The sequence below is a fragment of the Bufo bufo genome, chromosome 11 (genome assembly GCF_905171765.1).
Source record: "Bufo bufo chromosome 11, aBufBuf1.1, whole genome shotgun sequence".
Lineage (NCBI taxonomy): Eukaryota > Metazoa > Chordata > Amphibia > Anura > Bufonidae > Bufo > Bufo bufo.
Window position 1 is genome coordinate 75,353,983 of NC_053399.1, and position 21,608 is coordinate 75,375,590.

General features: G+C 46.1%; 1 protein-coding gene across 2 annotated transcripts in view; it reads left to right on the forward strand.

Moving 5' to 3' along the window:
* The first annotated feature begins 1,087 nt into the window (after positions 1-1,087).
* The window catches only part of INO80 (INO80 complex ATPase subunit), a 125,705-nt gene continuing 105,184 nt past the window's right edge, over positions 1,088-21,608 (forward strand). The window contains exon 1 of one of the 2 annotated variants that reach the window (XM_040411848.1): positions 1,088-1,500. The gene's annotated coding sequence lies outside the window, so the exon portion shown is untranslated. Of the gene's footprint in view, positions 1,501-7,750; positions 7,844-21,608 lie in introns of those variants that run through there. The other variant, XM_040411849.1, reaches the window with a different exon arrangement.

The following is a 21,608-nucleotide window of genomic DNA, read 5'->3' on the forward strand; positions in this document are numbered from 1 at the left end:
TATCAATTCTAGGGGGCACTAATGGGGGCATTATTAATTCTGGGGGGCACTAATGGGGGCATTATTAATTCTGGAGGGCACTAATGGGGGCATTATCAATTCTGGAGGGCACTAATGGGGGCATTATCAATTCTGGAGGGCACTAATGGGGGCATTATTAATTCTAGGGAGCACTAATGGGGGCATTATCAATTCTGGAGGGCACTAATGGGGGCATTATCAATTCTGGAGGGCACTAATGGGGGCATTATTAATTCTAGGGAGCACTAATAGGGGCATTATCAATTCTAGGGGGCACTAATGGGGGCATTATTAAGTTTGGACGGCACTAACAGGGGCATTATTAATTCTGGAGGGCACTATCAATTCTGGAGGGCACTAATGGCGGCATTATTAATTCTGGGGGGCACTAATGGGGGCATTATCAATTCTGGAGGGCACTAATGGGGGCATTATTAATTCTGGGGGGCACTAATGGGGGCATTATCAATTCTAGGGAGCACTAATGGGGGCATTATCAATTCTAGGGGGCACTAATGGGGGCATTATTAAGTTTGGACGGCACTAACGGGGGCATTATCAATTCTGGAGGGCACTAATAATTCTGGGGGGCACTAATGGGGGCATTATTAATTCTGGAGGGCACTAATAATTCTGGAGGGCACTAATGGGGGCATTATCAATTCTGGGGGGCACTAATATTACATTATTAATACTGGGAGCCACATTATGACTTAGTACCCCGTTAGCCACGCCCATAACCACACCCTCTTTAGGGTGTGGCTTACTTTGGCCAGTATATTTTTTTGGGGGAACCCCCTAACAGCCGCCCAGAATGGGAATATTACAGATTATACATAATGATGTTATATTTCATTTTATCACCAAATTTAATGCAAGGAAGTCTCCACAGCAACGAAAATAAAGGCAAACATGGCAATCCCACATACAGCGTTATTTTTCCTGATCCGGGCCTAACCACGGCCTACTACCTACTACTACAGGCCCTTTTCTCTGCCATATCGGTTACCAAGGTGACAGTCGGACGTCACTTCCGTTGGCGATCTCGCGATCTCTCTGTAAATTTGCTTGTTCACTGAAGTGACGTCATCTCAGCCATGTCGCCAGTTGAACAGGACAGACTTGATCAGTCGAGACGACTATCACATCGATGTCGACCTTCAGTAAACCGAAGCAAAATGAATAGCTTTCGCAGCGACACCCGCACGGCTGAGCTCGGGCTGGCTGCTGTTCCACCCGGCCGGCATTCCCTGGCGCTTTTAAAGCCCTCGAATCGCACTCTCGGCGGAGAAGGAGAGGTTTTGCTCGATTGTTTTGGCCTGAGTAATGGCGCCGCTCCCCCCACCATGGCTCCTTGTCTCCCTTCTCTCTTAGACTGGGAGAGTTGTGGCTACCAGCAGGAGCTAAAGCGTTCGGGGCCGTTCTCAGCAGCTTCTGCTACCCAGTTGCCCGAACCAGCTCCGGAGACGGAGAGCACAGGTGAGGAGCGGAGTCTAGTGGCGGGATGACTTAATGGATGGCCTTTCCGTCCCGTTCACACTGCGCGGTGGAGGCCGTGCGGGGAGGGCAGGCTGCGTTACATCAGCGGACACCCTGGACGGTTACACAATAAATATTACAAATCTGCCCCTTATATATGGATATACATTTTTTTGGGGGGGTGGAAAAGTTGTAGTATTCCGGTCCAAAAAAGATGTCAAATGGTTAAAAAAGAGACAATCCTGCTTTACGGCTGTATCCGTGTCCCCAAATCGTGGATCCGCAAAATACGGATGCGGTCCTGCGCTATACGCGGGCTCCGTTGCCTATTCTCGTGTGCGTGGGGGCGCAGCACTGTGCACTGTCCTTATTTTGGTGTGGCCCCATTGGAATGAATGGGTCTGCAAAAAAAATACGGTCATGTGATTGCGCAGCGCGGACTCGGCGGGCATTGAATATAGGGTTATTTGTTTGGCAGCAGTGGGATATCTTTGTGTCGGAATCCCCCTTTAAACGGCGGCAGTCCTGGTCCCGTCCCCATTTCTGATAAAAAAACAAAACTTTTATTATATGCAAATGAGCCTCTAGGAGCAACAGGGGTGTTGCCGTTGCTCCCAGAGGCTCCGCCCCCTGTGCCCGGCAGTGTAAACGTCGTCACCCATGGCCCTGGCTTTTCCTAGTCTGGCGCGGCACAGATGAGAACTGCTGAAGAACCGCTCTCCTGTACTGCGCCTGCACTGAAGTGCTCCAGGCTAGACGTAAGGACGTTGACACTGCCGGGCCCTGTCAAAGTGCAAGGGGTGTGGCAGCAGGGAGAAGGAAGCCTCTAGGAGCAACGGCAACGCCCCTGTTGCTCCTAGATGTTAATTTTGCAGATATTAAAAAGTTCCGTTTTCTCAGAAGTAAAGTCACGGATGGGACAGAAGCCCGGTAAAATAAAATAAAAAATACTCCCAAAAATGTCCTATAAAAAAATTGGAATCAATATATGAAATCCAGCACTGTACCAGGTCATAAAAGCGGTAAAAGCCGGCTCCTTTCAGGCTATACAAAGCACGTAGCCTGAAACGCGGGACGTTCTTCACTGCTTTGTACAGCGTTAAAGAACCGGCTGAATTCCGTATATTGTATGCGACTCTCCGTGGAAATCCAGTCTGTGCATTTTTATTGTATGTTTTGAATTATTTTTCAATGAAATTGGTGCACAGCTCAACGGAGCGGGCACAGGCGGCGGTGTGCAAAACTCCTCCCTGTGCCCGCTCATCAGAGGGCTCTGCATAGCACGTTTCACCAGGAGACCGCGCACGGGCAGAGCGGCAGAACTCCTGCACACAGCATGTATGGCACTAGAGACACCCTGGACTTCAGCTCCCTGTTTTGTCATTAAAACAGTAAAATACCTTATTTTTTCGCACTATAAGATTACCCCTATAGGTTTTAGAGGAGTTCTGCTGCTCTAAAATAAGAAAAAAAATATTGTGTAAAAAACATTGTAAAATACGAAAAAAATATTGTAAAATAAGAAAGAAAAAATTGTGTGTGAAAATAATGTTGACACATTATGGGGGGGATCTGCTGCTGACACAATATTATGGAGGGGATCTGCTGCTGACACAATATTATGGAGGGGATCTGCTGCTGACACAATATTATGGGGGGGATCTGCTGCTGACACAATATTATGGAGGGGATCTGCTGCTGACACAATATTATGGAGGGGGTCTGCTGCTGACACAATATTATGGAGGGGGTCTGCTGCTGACACAATATTATGGAGGGGGTCTGCTGCTGACACAATATTATGGAGGGGGTCTGCTGCTGACACAATATTATGGAGGGGGTCTGCTGCTGACACAATATTATGGGGGGGATCTGCTGCTGACACAATATTATGGGGGGGATCTGCTGCTGACACAATATTATGGGGGGGATCTGCTGCTGACACAATATTATGGAGGGGGTCTGCTGCTGACACAATATTATGGAGGGGGTCTGCTGCTGACACAATATTATGGAGGGGGTCTGCTGCTGACACAATATTATGGAGGGGGTCTGCTGCTGACACAATATTATGGAGGGGGTCTGCTGCTGACACAATATTATGGAGGGGGTCTGCTGCTGACACAATATTATGGAGGGGGTCTGCTGCTGACACAATATTATGGAGGGGGTCTGCTGCTGACACAATATTATGGAGGGGGTCTGCTGCTGACACAATATTATGGAGGGGGTCTGCTGCTGACACAATATTATGGAGGGGGTCTGCTGCTGACACAATATTATGGAGGGGGTCTGCTGCTGACACAATATTATGGTGCGCATACAGCAGGGGTCCGGCTATCAGTCACTGCCGCTGATGGGGCGGTCACAGCTCCTGCACCCGCCTGATCAGCCCACTGTAATAGTATGGCGCTGGGCTGCAAGTCATGTCCCGCTGCGCCTTACTATTACGACGCTGGTCGGGAAGGGGTTACGCTTATTTTTATTTTTTTTAACTTTTTATTTAATAACTATTAGCCCCTTTAAGGGGCTAGAACCCTTGTTCTGTTCACCCTAATAGAATCTTGTTAGGGTGAATAGGATCTTGCACTCTCCCTGTGCCTTGTGCACACAGCAGCAGGGAGGTTACCATGGTATCCAGGGATGGCCTCAGTAGTGTCCTGGCTGCCATGGTAACCGATCGGAGTCCCGCAATTTCACTGCTGGGGCTCTGATTGGAAGCTGCCACCAATGAATATACTGAGGAGGAGGAGGGGACCCTGTAGCCACTGGGCCACCAAGGAATATAATAAACCCCTTAAAAGAAATGTAGGAGCGGGTGCCGGCCGTATCGCATAGCTGGCACCCGGCCTCAACCGCAGGGATCCCGCCGAACCGTGTCAATTAACTCCTCGGATGCTGCACCTGAGGGGTCAATTGACGGGGTTTGCGACATCGCCGTGCCCTGTCATTGAGGCAGGGTGCTGGCTGTGTGATACAGCTGGCTCCCGCCTCCTACATTTGTATTAAGGGGTTAATTATATTCATTGGTGACACAGTGGCCACAGCCCCTCCTCCTCGGTGCTATTTTCATGGGTGGCAGTGGCGGCCACGTCACAGTGGGAAGGGACTCCCTCCTTCCCCAATGTGCCAGCTGATGAGAACATGGTGCGTGCTAAGGGCGCAGTAGTGCAGTCTAGTATCGGAAAATAGCAAATCCCGGTATCGGATCGATTAGGCATCGAAAGTTGGATACCCAGTGCAACCGCAACCCTAGTTCTCGTCCATAACGCCACTCCAAATGAAGGTGACGGTGTCGTGCTGTCCGTGGAAGAACACCAAATGAGTGCTGTGACCCGTTTCCTTCTGCTAAGTGCCCGGCACGTGTGGGCACAAATGGGTGTGTAATCCAAGTGGCCCCTGTGTCTGGATGAGGGACAACAGAAAACCCTTTCATGCCTGTCACCCTCTACTGGTTGGCTGTCTGGAGCTTGTATGCCATGTCTGCCAAGTGACCACCGCTCCCAACAGCGAGGTCGGGATTTCCTAGATGGCAGGCACTTTGTAGAAATGACCGTCCTGCTTTTAGTCCCTTCTCAAAGGCTGTCCTTCCAGTGCATCACGTCTGTAAGCCGGTGATCTCTCCTATGCCAAAGTAGCCCCTGAGAGCCTTTTTATAGGGATGTGGGTGAACGGCAAGCTGAGTTTTGCAGCCATCTGATATTTTAATATTTAATGTTAGGTAGTAAGTAACCCCATCACGTATCTGCCGTATTAACCCCATGTTGTCCATTATGTGAGGAGGTACTTGATGGGGTCACTTATGATTAATATGAGCTGCACGGAGGCACTAAAGTAATAACACTGTGCCTCACATTAATGGTAAGTGACCCCCATAATGTATCTCTCATTGGGATTAGTGTTCCTCAGCACTGTACTAAACACACATAGTCAGACGTGGGTGGTTTCAGTACATTAAAAACGCACATGGATCTTTAAAAAAAAAATATAAAAATCAGGGGTGTCATCCACATACATAGAAAGCTTCTCTTCTAAATGACCATATTTGAAGCCATATATCCTTGTGTTCCCTCTTATTTTAGGCTACTTTCACATTAGCGGCAGGTGAACAGCCTGCCAGGTCCGTGCTGCCGCTATCGCACGCGTGCCGCCGGGAGTCCGCTCCGGCCCCATTCACTATAATGGGGACAGACCGCAGCACGGCAAACGCGCCGAGAGGTGGCCGGAATAGAACGATGACATGTCGTAGCTTAGTCTAACCGGTATAGCCCTTTAAATATCTGGTATGGATCATGTTAAAAATAATGTACTCCCCTAGGTCCATAGTTGGCGCAGTAAAGCGGAAGTTTGGTCTAAGTTGGGTTTGTCCATGGAAACGAAGATTGCTTGAATTAAAATGAATCGTCCGGTAGTACAGCGGTTCCTCAAGTTACAATATTAAATGGTTCTGGGATATCCATTGTAACTTGAGTCCATAACATGGAAAACTGGTAATTTTGGTTCTAAAGACCCAAATGTCATCCCATGATAAGAGAAAGTGAAGATTTAAGAAGCTTCTTTAATAAAATAAGCCTTCATGTAGAAATCGGAAGAAATGCGGCTTCTGCCTCCGGGCACAGAATCAGGATTGTCGGCGGCACAACCAGGTAAGTTGCAGATGGCGATTTAGTAGATGATATGTTTCTTCAAATCATTCTCTCTATAGGTGACGCATTTCGGGCCGCGCCGGCCCCTCCTTCAGTATCGAGACCTCTACTAAATCACGATCTGGAACTTACCTGCTTGCGCCAGCTTCCGTTCTCATTCCTGATGTTCTTTAATTTGTGTACAAAGCATACGTTACATTGGGAAGAGGATATAGGAGAATTAGTATCAATAAATCTTATGATTGCACAGGACGCCTTTATGTACAAAATTGGGTTCAGACAAGAAGGTAAATGCCCCAAATATAATGCTTAGAGCAGATTAAATGCTTCTGTTTTGGAAGGCTATTAGAGAGAATTAATGAGACTCTAAATATTAATATTGTAATGACTCTTTGGCTATGCATTGTACCCCCTAACCTATGGATATGCCCCACAATTTACTCAAACCCAAATGACCAGTAATAACACTATATTAAAGCCAAGTGATACCTCTTCCCCATGACCATACCCATTTAGGTCCTGTTTAGATACCGGCTCAGTGACTTAGGGCTCTTTCACACGAGCGGATGCCGTGCGGGTAATCTGCTGCGTGAAACAGAGCCAAGCCCCGTTCCGGACAGCAGAGACACTGAGCATTAACATGTGATCTTTCTACTACAAAATCACAGCGAGATAAAGTTGTCACCGTGATTTTGTAGTAAAAAGGTCACAGAGAGGCACGGAGCATCATCAATCATGTTAATGCTCCGTGTCTCTGCTGTCCGGAACGGGGCTTAGCTCTGTTTCACGCAGCAGATTACCCGCACGGGATCCGCTCGTGTGAAAGAGCCCTTAGGGTTCATTTTCACCAACAGATTATCTGACACTTTTTCCCTTAGCCCTGCACAGATCGCTACGATCACTATGATGACTTCTCTTGATCACAGCTTGTTCTTGCATAATTAGACAACCCGAATACACCTATTTAGTAACAGCGCCTTCTTTTATGCTCTTATTCAGTAATCATCCCCATTTAGGCCCTAGTCCCTCCTAGTAGTAATTTCCATTTAGGATTCAGTAGATATAATGCCCCCTATAGTGCTCTTTGTACGTATAATGCTCTCCATATTGCCATCCTTCAGCAGTGCCCTATTTACATACCTTGACTCCATGGTGCCATCTGTACCCAGTATTGGCCTCTTCAGATATAATGCCCCCTATAGTGCCTACAAATCTGCTGTCTCTGACGCAGGCCTCCTCTGTCCTGTAACCAGGTCTCGGGCAGCTTGATGACATTGCCAGCATTGTGCACCGCTCCGCTGCCTCATAGGCCTATTGGCCTTTGGTCTATGAGGCCCTGCTTCTAGCTCGAGCGCCCCCTTGGTATTGGCACCCGCCCACTGACCCTCCCATGCTACGACCCAGGACACATTTTTTGTATTGTTTATTGTTAGTATAGGGAACGATTAGAATTTTTTATCATTTTTTTAAAAATATTTAAAACACTTTTTCTCTTATTTTAAGTCGGGTTTTAAGACTATTTTGTGATCATCTGTTTGCTTCTCCCATAGACTGTCAGAGGCAGGTAGGCATGGAGAGCTGTGAACTCATCAATATGGGGACCTAAAAAGTGAGGGCAGGAGAAAACTAGTGAAAGATTCCCTTTAACCGCTCTGATGCTGTGGTCCCAATCAGGGGTGCACCACCAATGAGGCCAGGTGAGGCGATTGCCATGTAGGGGCAAGAGGGGGAAGGGCCATGGGCAATAAGCGCATTGTGGCAAAGGGGTTAGGTTGACAAATTGGCATTGTTTTCTCCTCCAGCAGCAGAAAGGCTAGGTGCACCCCTGGTCGCAATTGACCCGGAATCTATTGGGTTAAACGTCTGTGATTGGCGTTAACAACAATCATGAGCAATGCCTCTAGGTTTCTCCTGTGTAAAACAGACACCCGTCAACTCCTGAGGACGCGCCATCTTTAAAGTCCAGACATCCACTGTACACTTACGGTGCTGAAGGGATTTAAAAAAAAATTGTCACAGTGTAGCACTAGGATAATATGCCGACATTCACCTGACATATCAGTCAGTTATGGTAATCTCGTCTTCCATGTGTACTAGAAAGAGCATACACTTTGCCGCACCCGCTGCCGGCGTTTACCAGTGTATGTACAATATGCAGTAAGATCCTCCATTGTTTCTGCTCTCAGCCAGACTTTTTTCATCTAAGGCCTCATGCACACGGATACCGGCCATGTGTGTTCAGCATTTGGCGGAACGGAAGGTCCGGGCCTCAATAAACCAGCCCTATCCTTGTCCGAACAGCCACAGGAATGCGTACAGCACACGGATGACTTCCATCTGTATTTTATTTTTATTTTTTTAATCCAAAGATAAAAAAAAAGCAGGCTTTTTTGAGAGCTGCATTTATACAAGCAAGCAAATAACGCGAGTTTGTGAGCGTTCGCGTGTTTAAGTTCAAGTGTGTGTTTGCATTAAGTGTGTGACTTTAAAGGGATTCTGTCATCAAGATTTTCTATATGGAGCTGTTCATATCATCCTCTCAGCCTCCATTATCTAATAAAAAATATACTAGTTTTACCCCCACCTGTCCTTTCATTTTGGATAAAAATCGGTTTTATTAATGTGCTAATTACCTTACTAACATGCCCAAGGGGCTGTCCCTCCAGCCGTTTGTGCCCAGCCGCGCCCCTTATCTCGTAGCCTAGCGTCGCCCCACTACTAAATATGCACTCCTCTCATCGCCGATGGTGCGCCGTAATCTTGCGCATGCGCCCTAAATCCACTGGTCAGCGCCCGCGGACGAAGTGCGCATACAGCTGGTGCATGCGCGCTTCGTTCGCTGAGGCTACTGCCAGGACACCGCGCGGGCGCTGACCAGTGGATTTAGGGCACATGCACGAGATTACGGCACACCATCAGCGATGAGAGGAGTGCATATTTAGCAGTGGGGCGGCGCTGGGCTATGAGATTAGGGGGGGTGGCTTGGCACAAACGGCCGGAGGGACAGCCCCTTGGGCACGCTAGTAAGGTAATTAGCATATTAATAAAACCGATTTTTATCCAAAATGAAAGGACCGGTGGGGGTAAAACTAGTATATTTTTAATTAGATAATGGAGGCTGAGAGGATGATATGAACAGCTCCATATAGAAAATCTTAATGACAAAATCCCTTTAAATTACGTGACTTGAGATTCAGGGACGTTAGGAGGGGACTACAGTAAGTTACATTCTTATTACTGCACTATATTGTATTTTTCTCTTTTCTTGCGTAATTCCCACTTATTATGTGTTCCATTACTGACAGCGCAGTCCAGTGCACATCTTGTCTAATGTATACAGTCCTGGAACAGACGTTTGAGGGTGCAGATTTTTGTTCAAAATGTGAGCAAATTGCCCGTTTGGAATTGCACATTGAGTATCTAAACCGGCGAATTTCAGCACTGAGAAGCGTTGACAATTTGGAAAAGAGTTTGCTGCTCACTGAGCAAGCGCTCTATGGGGTAGATGTGGGGGAGGGTGGTAGTGAGGAGGCTCAGGAAAGTGAGGTAGCTAGCAGGGTAGAGAGAAGAGTGCCAGGGAGGCTAGCCCTGATCTGACACACCCCAACAAGTTTGCACGGCTGGCAGATGAGGGGGGGTGCCAGTTCAGAGAGCACTGCCGCAGCCGGACACTTCCTCTGCCAGTCAGGGGAATGTCAGCTCCAGTAAGCAGGAAACCAGGAGAGCAGGGCAGGCCAGACAGGTGCTGGTAGTGGGAGACTCGCTTATTAGGGGTACAGATAGGGCGATCTGTCACGAAGACCGGGATCATCGAACGGTGTGTTGTCTTCCTGGCACTCGAGTTCGACACATCGCGGATCGGGTTGACCGATTACTGTGCTGCTGCCGCCGCCGCCAATAGGAAGAGAGACGGGAGGAGGAGGGGAGGGGCTGTGGCCACTGCGCCTCCAATAAAGATAACTGACCTGTTAATACAAATACGGGAGCCGAGTGCGGTACCTGAGGGGTTAACTGCAGCGGATCGCAGCTCCCTGTCATAGAGGTCGGGTGCCGGCTATTTGATTCCGGCACCCACCTCCTGTATTTGTATTAACAGGTCAGTTATCTTCATTGGTGGCGCAGTGCACCCCGCCCCAACACCCCAGTATAATAAACATTGGTGGCGTAGTGCGCCCCCCCAACACTCCAGTATAATAAACATTGGTGGCGCAGTGCGCCCCCCCCCCCCGCAACACCCCAGTATAATAAACATTGGTGGCGCAGTGCGCCCCCCCAACACCCCAGTATAATAAACATTGGTGGCGCAGTGCGCCCCCCCAACACCCCAGTATAATAAACATTGGTGGCGCAGTGTGCCCCTCAACACCCCAGTATAATAAACATTGGTGGCGCAGTGCCAATAAGGGTTAAAAAAAAATTTACTCACCTCCTCCAATTGATCGCCGATCTCATGTTCTTTCTTCAGGACCTGCGGTGATGTCACTGAGCTCATCACATGGTTCATTACCATGGTGATCGATCATGTGACGGACCATGTGATGAGCGCAGTGACATCACCGCAGGTCCTTTTCCTCCCAGATGAAGACAGAAGAGAAGCCGGGCTGCACGAACAAGTGGATTAAGGAGAGTTAAATTATAATTATTTTTTTTTAACCCCTCCAGCCCTATTGTACTGTGCATTCTGTATTAAGAATGCTATTATTTTCCCTTATAACCATGTTATAAGGAAAAATAATTACATCTACACAACCTTGAACCCAAAGCTGAACTTCAGTGAAGATGTTCAGGTCTGGGTACCACAGTCAGTTTTTTTTATCACGCGCGTGCAAAACACATTGCACCCGCGCGATAAAAACTGAACAACGTAACGCAATCACAGTCAAAACTGACTGCAATTGCGTACCTACCTGCGCGGGATTTGCCGCAATGCACCTGGGATGCATCCGGAGCCAAAACGTGATGCCCGTCTGCAAGAGGCCTAAGGCTACTTTCACACTTGGGCAGTGTGATCCAGCGGGCAGTTGCGTCGTCGGAACTGCCTGCCGAATCCGCCAATCTGGATGTGACTGAAAGCATTTGTGAGACGCATCCGGATGCGGATCCATCTCACAAATGCATTGCAAGAACGAATCCGTCTCTCCACTTGTCATGCGGAGAGACTGATCCGTTTTGTATCTTTTTACACATTTTTACCGGACGGATCTGGCGTTCCGGTATTTTGAATGCACTAATACATTTCTATGGGGAAAAATGCCGGATCGGCATGTCTTCAGTTTTTTTTGCCGGAGATAAAACCGTAGCATGCTGCGGTTTTATCTTTTGCCTGATCATTTAAAATGACTGAACTGAAGACATCCTGATCGGATTACTCTCCATTCAGAATGCATGGGGATATGCCTGATCAGTTCTTTTCCGGTATAGAGCCCCTGTGACCGAACTCTATGCCGGAAAAGAAAAACGCTAGTGTGAAAGTACCCTAAAATATTTTAAATCAAACTTTTCCCAAAGTTTATATATAAACAATAAATAAATAAACATATTACATAGCGCTGCGTCCGAAAAGTCCAAATTATTAAAAAATATCTCCTATGCGGTGAGCGCCGTAACAGAAATAAAAAAATAAATAAAAACCATGCGATTCGCCATTTTTTTGTCATCTTGTCACCCCCAAAAAATAGGATAGGACTGTTCTATTATGGGCCGAACGTTTCATAAGAGGCTAAATGCACACGGCTTTTTTGGGTGTTTTTTTTTTTTCCGCGTGGTATTGAGTATCGCAATACTTTTTTTATGGTGACGAAAGCGAATCTAAATTTTCGGTATGGAAACAACCCTACGCCGATCTGATCGGCGTAGCGTTGTCACGATACCAACATTTTGATTCGGTTTCGATTTGGCGACAGTTTAATTTGGCGACTAAATTTTTCAGTTCTGGAGCCAATGGCTACTAGGTATTTTTTTAGTCTGTAGCCCTGAGGGGCTGGAGAAGACCCAGCGGTCATGGTCCATATCGGAACCAATGACAAAGTTAGAGGTAGGTGGAGCGTCCTTAAAATGATTTTAGGGATTTAAGTCAAAAGCTTGGGCCAAAATACTACGAGCCACAAAAGAAAGGCAGCGGGAGATTAACAAGTGGCTCAAGAACTGGTGTAGGAAGGAGGGTTTGGGTTCCTGGAGAACTGGGACGACTTCTCTGTCAGCTACAGGCTCTATTGTAGGGACGGGCTGCACCTCAATGGGGAAGGGGCATCTCTGTTTTGGGAGAAGATGACTCGAAGGTTGGAGGAGTGTTTAAACTAGGGACTGGGGGGGGGGGAATTATATTATAGAAGGGGAAGATAGTGCAGATAGAGACCGGGGGCAAGGTAATGGTGGGACTCGGGGAGGAATGGAAGGAGGGACTAGAACAGTTCAGAAGGAAAGGTGTAGGGTAAAAAATATACATAAACCTCTCAAATGTATGTATACTAATGCCAGAAGCCTGACTAATAAAACTGGGGGACTGGGATTAGTGATGTGTGAGGAGGACAATGACATAGTGGGAATAACTGAGACATGGCTGGATGATAGCTATGACTGGGTGGTTAATGTACAAGGTTACAGTCTGTTTAGAAAGGATCGTCAAAACCGGAGAGGGGGAGGGGTCTGCCTTTATGTAAAGTCCTGTCTAAAGCCCACACTCCGAGAAGATATAAGTGAGGGACATGAACATGTGGAGTCACTGTGGGTAGAGATACATGGAGCAAAAATAGTAATAAATTACTAATAGCAGTTTACTATAAACCACCTAATATACCAGAGTCCTCAGAAAATCTACTACTAAACGAGATAGACGAGGTGGCAAATTATAATGAGGTGGTTATTATGGGGGACTTCAACTACCCAGATATAGACTGGGAAACTGAAACTTGTATATCTCATAAGGGAAACAGGTTCTTGGCAATAAACACAGACAATTACCTCTCCCAACTGGTTCAGGACCCGACTAGAGGGACGGCCATACTGGACTTAGTATTAACATGGTGGCTCAGTGGTTAGCACTGGTGCCTTGCAGCGCTTGGGTCCTAGGTTCGAATCCGACCAAGGACAACATCTGCATGGAGTTTGTATGTTCTCCCCATGTTTGCGTGGGTTTTCTCCGGGTACTCCGGTTTCCTCCCACACTCCAAAGACATATAGGAATATAGCAGCGCTATTAAAATTGCATAAAATAAATAATAAATTAACCAACAGACCTGACAGAACAAAAGATGTGCAAGTCGGGGGACGCCTGGGAAATAGTGACCATAAAGTAATAACCTTTCAATTGTCATTCAAAAGAGTGTTTCTACAGGGAGGAACTAAAATACCAAACTTCAAAAAAGCTAACTTTAGCCAACTAAGAGAGGCCATAGTAATATAAGGCCGAAAAAAGACATTTGTCCATCCAGTTCGGCCTGTCATCCTGCAAGGCAGAAGGTTCCATAGTCTCACTGCTCTTACCGTAAAGAATCCTCTTCTATGTTTGTGTACAAACCTTCTTTCCTCCAGACGCAGAGGATGTCCCCTCGTCACAGTCCTGATGATGGGATCGATCTCTGTACTGACCCCTGATATATTTATACATAGTAATTAGATCTCCCCTCAGTCGTCTTTTTTCTAAAGTGAATAACCCTAATTTTGATAATCTTTCAGGGTACTGTAGTTGCCCCATTCCAGTTATTACTTTAGTTGCCCTCCTCTGGACCCTCTCTAGCTCTGCTATGTCTGCCTTGTTCACAGAGCCCAGAACTGTACACAGTACTCCATGTGTGGTCTGACTAGTGATTTGTAAAGTGGTAGGACTATGTTCTTATCACCGGCATCTATGCCCCTTTTGATGCAACCCATTATCTTATTGGCCTTGGCAGCAGCTGCCTGACACTGGTTTTTGCAGCTTAGTTTGCTGTTCACTAAAATTCCTAGATCCTTTTCCATGTCAGTGTTACCCAGTGTTTTACCATTTAGTATGTACGGGTGACTTGCATTATTCCTTCCCATGTGCATAACTTTACATTTGTCAGTGTTAAACCTCATCTGCCACTTATCTGCCCAAGCCTCCAATCTATCCAGATCCCTCTGTAGCAGTATACTGTCCTCTTCAGTGTAAATTACTTTACACAGTTTAGTGTCATCTGCAAAAATTGATACTTTACTATGCAAGCCTTCTACAAGATCATTAATAAATATATTGAAGAGAATAGGGCCCAATACTGACCCCTGAGGTACCCCACTAGTGACAGTGACCCAATCTGAGTGTGTACCGTTAATAACCACCCTCTGTTTTCTATCCCTCAGCCAGTTACTTACCCACATACAGACGTTTTCTCCCAGTCCGAGCATTCTCATTTTATATACTAACCTTTTATGTGGTACAGTGTCAAATGCTTTGGAGAAGTCCAGATATACGACATCCATTGATTCTAGAACTTACCTCCTCATAGAAACTGATTAAATTAGTTTGACATGACCGATCCCTCATAAAGCCATGCTGATATGGCGTTATTTGCTTATTTCCGTTGAGATGCTCTAAGATAGCATCTCTCAGAAAACCTTCAAACAGTTTACCCACAACAGATGTTGAACTTACCGGCCTATAGTTTCCAGGCTCTGTTTTTGGACCCTTTTTGAATATTGGCACCACATTTGCCATGCGCCAATCCTGTGGGACATCCCCTGTCAGTATAGAGTCCGCAAATATCAGAAATAAGGGTCTGGCTATGACATTACTTAATTCCCTTAGGATACGGGGGTGTATGCCATCTGGTCCTGGCGATTTGTCTATTTTAATCTTTTTAAGTCGCTGTTGTACTTCTTCCTGGGTCAGACAGGACACTTTTAATGGGGAATTTATTTTTACATTCTGCATGTCATCTGACAGTTTATTTTCCTCAGTGAATACATTGGAGAAAAAAATATTTAACAGCTTTGCTTTCTTCTCGTCGCTCTCTGCGACTCCCCCCTCATTACTCTTTACTGAGACAAAGTGCTCAAAAATAAAAATACAGCCACAAAATGGGATATTTTTAAAAGCATCCTAATATCTAATTGTGAGAGGTACATACCTTATGGGAATAAAAGGTTAACGAATAAGAAAAATGCAATGTGGATAAATAGAACTGTAAAGTAAGCAATAAATGACAAAAAGAAAGCATTTAAATCACTAAAACAGGAGGGTAGCACAGAAGCACTGAAAAACTATAAGGAAAAAAAATGGAATATGTAGAAAACAATAATAGCAGCCAAACTAGAGACTGAGAGATTAATTGCCAAAGAGAGCAAAACTAACCCTAAAATGTTTTTCAATTATATAAATGGTAAAAAGTACAAATCTTAAGGTGTCAAGCCTCTGCAGAGTAATGAGGGGAAAGTTGCAGAGAGTGATGAGGAGAAGGCAAAGCTATTAAATATTTTTTTTCTCCAATGTATTCACTGAAGAAAATAAACTGTCAGATGAAATGCAGAATGTAAAAGTAAATTCCCCATTAAAAGTGTCCTGTCTGACCCAGGAAGAAGTGCAGCATCTTAAAAAGATTACAATAGACAAATCGCTGTTTGAAGGTTTTCTGAGAGATGTTATCTTGGAGTACCTCAAGGAAAATAAGCAAATAATGCCATATTAGCATGGCTTCATGAGGGATCGGTCATGTCAAACTAATTTAATCAGTTTCTTTGAGGAGGTAAGTTCTAGACTTGACAGCGGCGAATCAATGGATGTCGTATATCTGGACTTCTCCAAAGCATTTGACACTGTACCACATAAAAGGTTAGTATATAAAATGAGAATGCTCGGACTGGGCGAAAACGTCTGTATGTGGGTAAGTAACTGGCTCAATGATAGAAAACAGAGGTTGGTTATTAGTGGTACACACTCAGATTGGGTCACTGTCACTAGTGGAGTACCTCAGGGGTCAATATTGGGCCCTATTCTCTTCAATATATTTATTAATGATCTTGTAGAAGTCTTGCACAGTAAAATATCAATTTTCGCAGATGAAACTAAGGCTACTTTCACACTTGCGTTCGGAGCGGGTCCGTCTGGTGTCTGCACAGACGGATCCGCTCCTATAATGCAAACGCTTGCATCCGTTCAGAACGGATCCGTCTGCATAACTGTTTTTTTCAGATCAGATTTTTCACTTTGTGAAAACTCAGATCCGACAGTATATTCTAACACAGAGGCGTTCCCATGGTGATGGGGACGCTTCAAGTTAGAATATACTAAAAGAACTGTGTATATTTGCCCCCTGCTGCCTGGCAGCACCTGATCTCTTACAGGGGGCTGTGATCCGCACAATTAACCCCACAGGTGCCGCACCTGAGGGGTTAATTGTGCGTATCATAGGCCCCTGTAAGAGATCAGGTGCTGCCAGGCATCAGGGGCCAGACCCCCCTCCCTCCCCAGTTTTAAATTCATTGGTGGCCAGTGCGGCCCCCCTCCCTCCCCAGTATTATATTCATTGGTGGCCAGTGCGGCCCCCCTCCCTTCCTCCCCACTATTATATTCATTGGTGGCCAGTGCGGCCCCCCTCCCTCCCCAGTATTATATTCATTGGTGGCCAGTTCGGCCCCCCTCCCTCCCTCCCTCCCTCCCCAGTATTATATTCATTGGTGGCCAGTGCGGCCCCCCTCCCCAGTATTATATTCATTGGTGGCCAGTGCGGCCTCCCCTCTCCCCCCCCCCTAATTAAAATCAACCCCCCCCATCATTGGTGGCAGCGGAGAGTTCCGATCGGAGTCCCAGTTTAATCGCTGGGGCTCCGATCGGTTACCATGGCAGCCAAGACGCTACTGCAGTCCTGGCTGCCATGGTTACTTAGCAATTTTAGAAGCATTATACTTACCAAATTTAAAAGCATTATACTTACCTGCGCTGTCTGTGACCGACCGAGCGCTCCTCCTACTGGTAAGTGAAAGGTCTGTGCTATAAGCAATGCGCCGCACAGACCTTTCACTTACCAGTTGGAGGAGCGCCCGGCCGGTCACAGACATCTCAGGTAAGTATAATGCTTCTAAAATTGCTAAGTAACCATGGCAGCCAGGACTGCAGTAGCGTCTTGGCTGCCATGGTAACCGATCGGAGCCCCAGCGATTAAACTGGGACTCCGATCGGAACTCTCCGCTGCCACCAATGATGGGGGGGGGGGAAATTTTAATTAGGGGGGATGAGGGGAGGCCGCACTGGCCACCAATGAATATAATACTGGGGAGGGAGGGAGTGGGGCCGAACTGGCCACCAATGAATATAATACTGGGGAGGGAGGGGGGCCGCACTGGCCACCAATGAATATAATACTGGGGAGGGAGGGGGGCCGCACTGGCCACTAATGAATATAATACTGGGGAGGGGGGCCGCACTGGCCACCAATGAATATAATACTGGGGAGGGAGGGGGGCCGCACTGGCCACCAATGAATATAATACTGGGGAGGGAGGGGGGCCGCACTGGCCACCAATGAATATAATACTGGGGAGGGAGGGGGGCCGCACTGGCCACCAATGAATATAATACTGGGGAGGGAGGGGGGCCGCACTGGCCACCAATGAATTTAAAACTGGGGAGGTAGGGGGGGGTCTGGCCCCTGCTGCCTGGCAGCACCTGATCTCTTACAGGGGGCTATGATACGCACAATTAACCCCTCAGGTGCGGCACCTGTGGGGTTAATTGTGCGGATCACAGCCCCCTGTAAGAGATCAGGTGCTGCCAGGCAGCAGGGGGCAGTTATTACACAGTTCTCAGTATATTCTAACTTGAAGCGTCCCCATCACCATGGGAACTCCTCTGTGTTAGAATATACTGTCGGATCTGAGTTTCACGATCTAACTCAAATCCGATGATATATTCTAACATAGAGGCGTTCCCATGGTGATGGGGACGCTTCAAGTTAAAATATACCATCGGATTGGAGAAAATTATATATTAATAGGGACTTCTGACTTTACATTGAAAGTCAATGGGGGACGGATCCGTTTGCAATTGCACCATATTGTGTCAACGTCAAACGGATCCATCCCCATTGACTTGCATTGTAAGTCAGGACGGATCCGTTTGGCTCCGCATGGCCAGGCAGACACCAAAACGCTGCAAGCTGCGTTCGGGTGTCCGCCTGCTGAGCGGAACAGAGGCCAAACGGTGCAAAACTGAGGCATTCTGAGCGGATCCGCATCCACTCAGAATGCATTGGGGCTGTACGGATCCGTTCGGGGCCGCTTGTGAGAGCCTTCAAACGGAGCTCACAAGCGGAACCCCGAACGGAAGTGTGAAAGTAGCAGTTTCATCTGCGAAAATTGATATTTTACTATGCAAGCTTTCTACAAGAGCATTAATAAATATATTGAAGAGAATAGGGCCCAATACTGACCCCTGAGGTACCCCACTAGTGACAGTGACCCAATCTGAGTGGGTACCACTAATAACCACCCTCTGTTTTCTATCACTCAGCCAATTACCCACATACAGACGTTTTCTCCCAGTCCGAGCATTCTCATTTTATATACTAACCTTTTATGTGGTACAGTGTCAAATGCTTTGGAGAAGTCCAGATATACGACATCCATTGATTCGCCGCTGTCAAGTCTACAACTTACCTCCTCATAGAAACTGATTAAATTAGTTTGACATGACCGATCCCTCACGAAGCCATGCTGATATGGCGTTATTTGCTTATTTCCATTGAGGTACTCCGAGATAGTATCTCTTAGAAAACCTTCAAACTTTTTTAAGACACTGTACTTCTTCCTGGGTCAGACAGGACACTTTTAATGGGGAATTTACTTTTACATTCTGCATTTCATCAGTTTATTTTCTTCAGTGAATACATTGGAGAAAAAAAATATTTAATAGCTTTGCTTTCTCTTCATCGCTCTCTGCAACTTTCCCCTCATCACTCTGCAGAGGCTTGACACCTTAAGATTTGTACTTTTTTTACCATTTATATAATTGAAAAACATTTTAGGGTTAGTTTTGCTCTCTTTGGCAATTAATCTCTCGGTCTCTAGTTTGGCCGCTATTATTGAGTTAAAGTGAAGAACCGCGCTGCCTAAACAAGGAATTTTTCCCACCGTGCTATAAGCCCACCGAGTTGATACAGGATAACAGTGCTTCCCAGCTCTGGATTCCAAACGCACCTCCTGGATTCCTCTGCAGGGCACCAAAAAAATCACACCATAGTGAAGCACTTCAAATGCAGGTAAAAAAACTTGTGGTTTATTATACTCACAAACGAGCTAAAATATATAGCATATATAAAATCCTGGTAGTAACAAAGGGCAGCGGAGTGTACAAAAATTTTTGTCGCCAAATTTAAAATGCATATAATTACGGTATAATTAAAAAATAAAAAACACATGTCTTACCTAGGGTTGTCACGATACCAAAATTTTGACTCTATTTCGATGCCATAAAAAAGTATTGCGATACTCGATAACACGTGAAAAAAAAAAAAAAAAACGCCAAAAAAGCCGTCTACATTCCGCCTGGACCATAATAGAGCAGTCCGATCTAATTTTTGTCGCGACAAGGTGACTAAAAAATGGCAAATTGCACGACAAATGTAAGGTTATGCACATGGGAAGGAATAATGCAAGTCACCCGTACATACTAAATGGTAAAACACTCGGTAACACTGACATGGAAAAGGACCTAGGAATTTTAGTAAACAGCAAACGAAGCTGCAAAAAAACTGTGTCAGGCAGCTGCTGACAAGGCTCCTAACCTGAAAAATTTTGCCAAATTTAAAATACATATAATTACAGTATAATTAAAAAAGAACAAAAAAAACAAACAAACACACGTCTTACCTAGGGTTGTCACGATAACAAAATTTTGACTCTATTTCGATACCATAAAAAAGTATTGCGATACTCGATACCACGTGAAAAAAATAAAACACCAAAAAAGCCGTCTACATTCCACATTTTATGGAACGCCTGGACCATAATAGAGCAGTCCGATCCTAATTTTTGTCGGGACAAGGTGACAAAAAAATGGCAAATTGCACTTTTTTTTTCTTTTCTGTTCCAGCGTTCACCGCATAGGAGATATTTAAAATATTTTAATAGTTCGCACTTTTTCAGGCGTGGCGATTATGTAATATTTATTTATTGTTCATATATTTTATATGTAAAATTGGGCAAGGGGGTGCTTTAAACTTAATATTTTGGTGTTTGTTTTTTTTTTTTTTTTTTTATTATTATTATTATTTTTTTTAACTATTTACCCTCTTAGGCGCTAGAACCTGGGATCTTTTCATCCCTTGTCCTATTCACCCTAATAGATCTCTATCAGGGTGAATAGGACTTTACACTCTCCCTGCTACTCTGTGCATAGTGCACACAGCAGAAGGGAGGTGACCATGGCAGCCAGGACTTCAGTAGCGTCCTGGCTGCCATGGTAACCGATCGGAGCCCCAGGCTTACACTGCTGGGGCTCCGATCGGAACTGCCACCAATGAGGAGGGGGGGAGGGGACCCTGTGGCCACTGCCACCAATGATTATAATAGTTATAATACTGGGGGGGACCGCACTGCGCCACCAATGATTCTACTTTATATTACTGGGGGTGGTGCGGCACTTGAGGGGTTAATAGCAGCGGATCACAGCGCGCAGTCATAGAGGCTGGGTGCCGAGTATGGGATATGGCCGGCACCCGCATCGCAGCCTGCGTTTGTATGAAGGCATAAACTATATTCATTGGTGGTGCAGTGGCCACAGCCCTTCCCCTCCTCCTCGCTTCTATCAGCCCATTGGTAGCAGCGGAACAGGGGGGAGGGACGGCCTCCTTCTCCCCTGTGCTGTTGAGAAGAACATGGCACGTGCTGACAGCAGCGCGTGCCATGTCAGTTCCTTGTGTGTGAGAGGCAGAGCAGTGGAGGGTCTAGGCGCAAATGGCGACAAGACTACAAAGTCTTGTCGCCATTTAGCAATTCTAAGTCGCATTGGCGACCGTTTTGGTCGCCATCTGGAGTCCTGAAATAATTTCCTTGTCTGAACTTTGTACCATATTCACATGCGTTAGGTCGCAGACCCATTGAAGTCAATGAGTCCGCATCCACAGCATGGAGTGCACATGACCAGTGCCCGTGTGTTGCGGACCACTATTTGTGGTCTGCAGCACAGCCACGGAGCCCTTAGTTCATGGGCATGAACCCTTAGGCCCCTTTCACACGGGCGAGATTTCCGCGCGGGTGCAATGTGTGAGGTGAACGGATTGCACCCGCACTGAATCCGGACCCATTCATTTCAATGGGGCTGTGCACATGAGCGGTGATTTTCACGCATCACTTTTGCGTTGCGTGAAAATCAAGTGCGGATGCGGGACCCGATCATTATTATTTTCCCTTATAACATGGTTATAAGGGAAAATAATAGCATTCTGAATACAAAATGCTAAGTAAAATAGGGCTGGAGGGGTTAAAAAAAAAAAATATTATAATAATTTAACT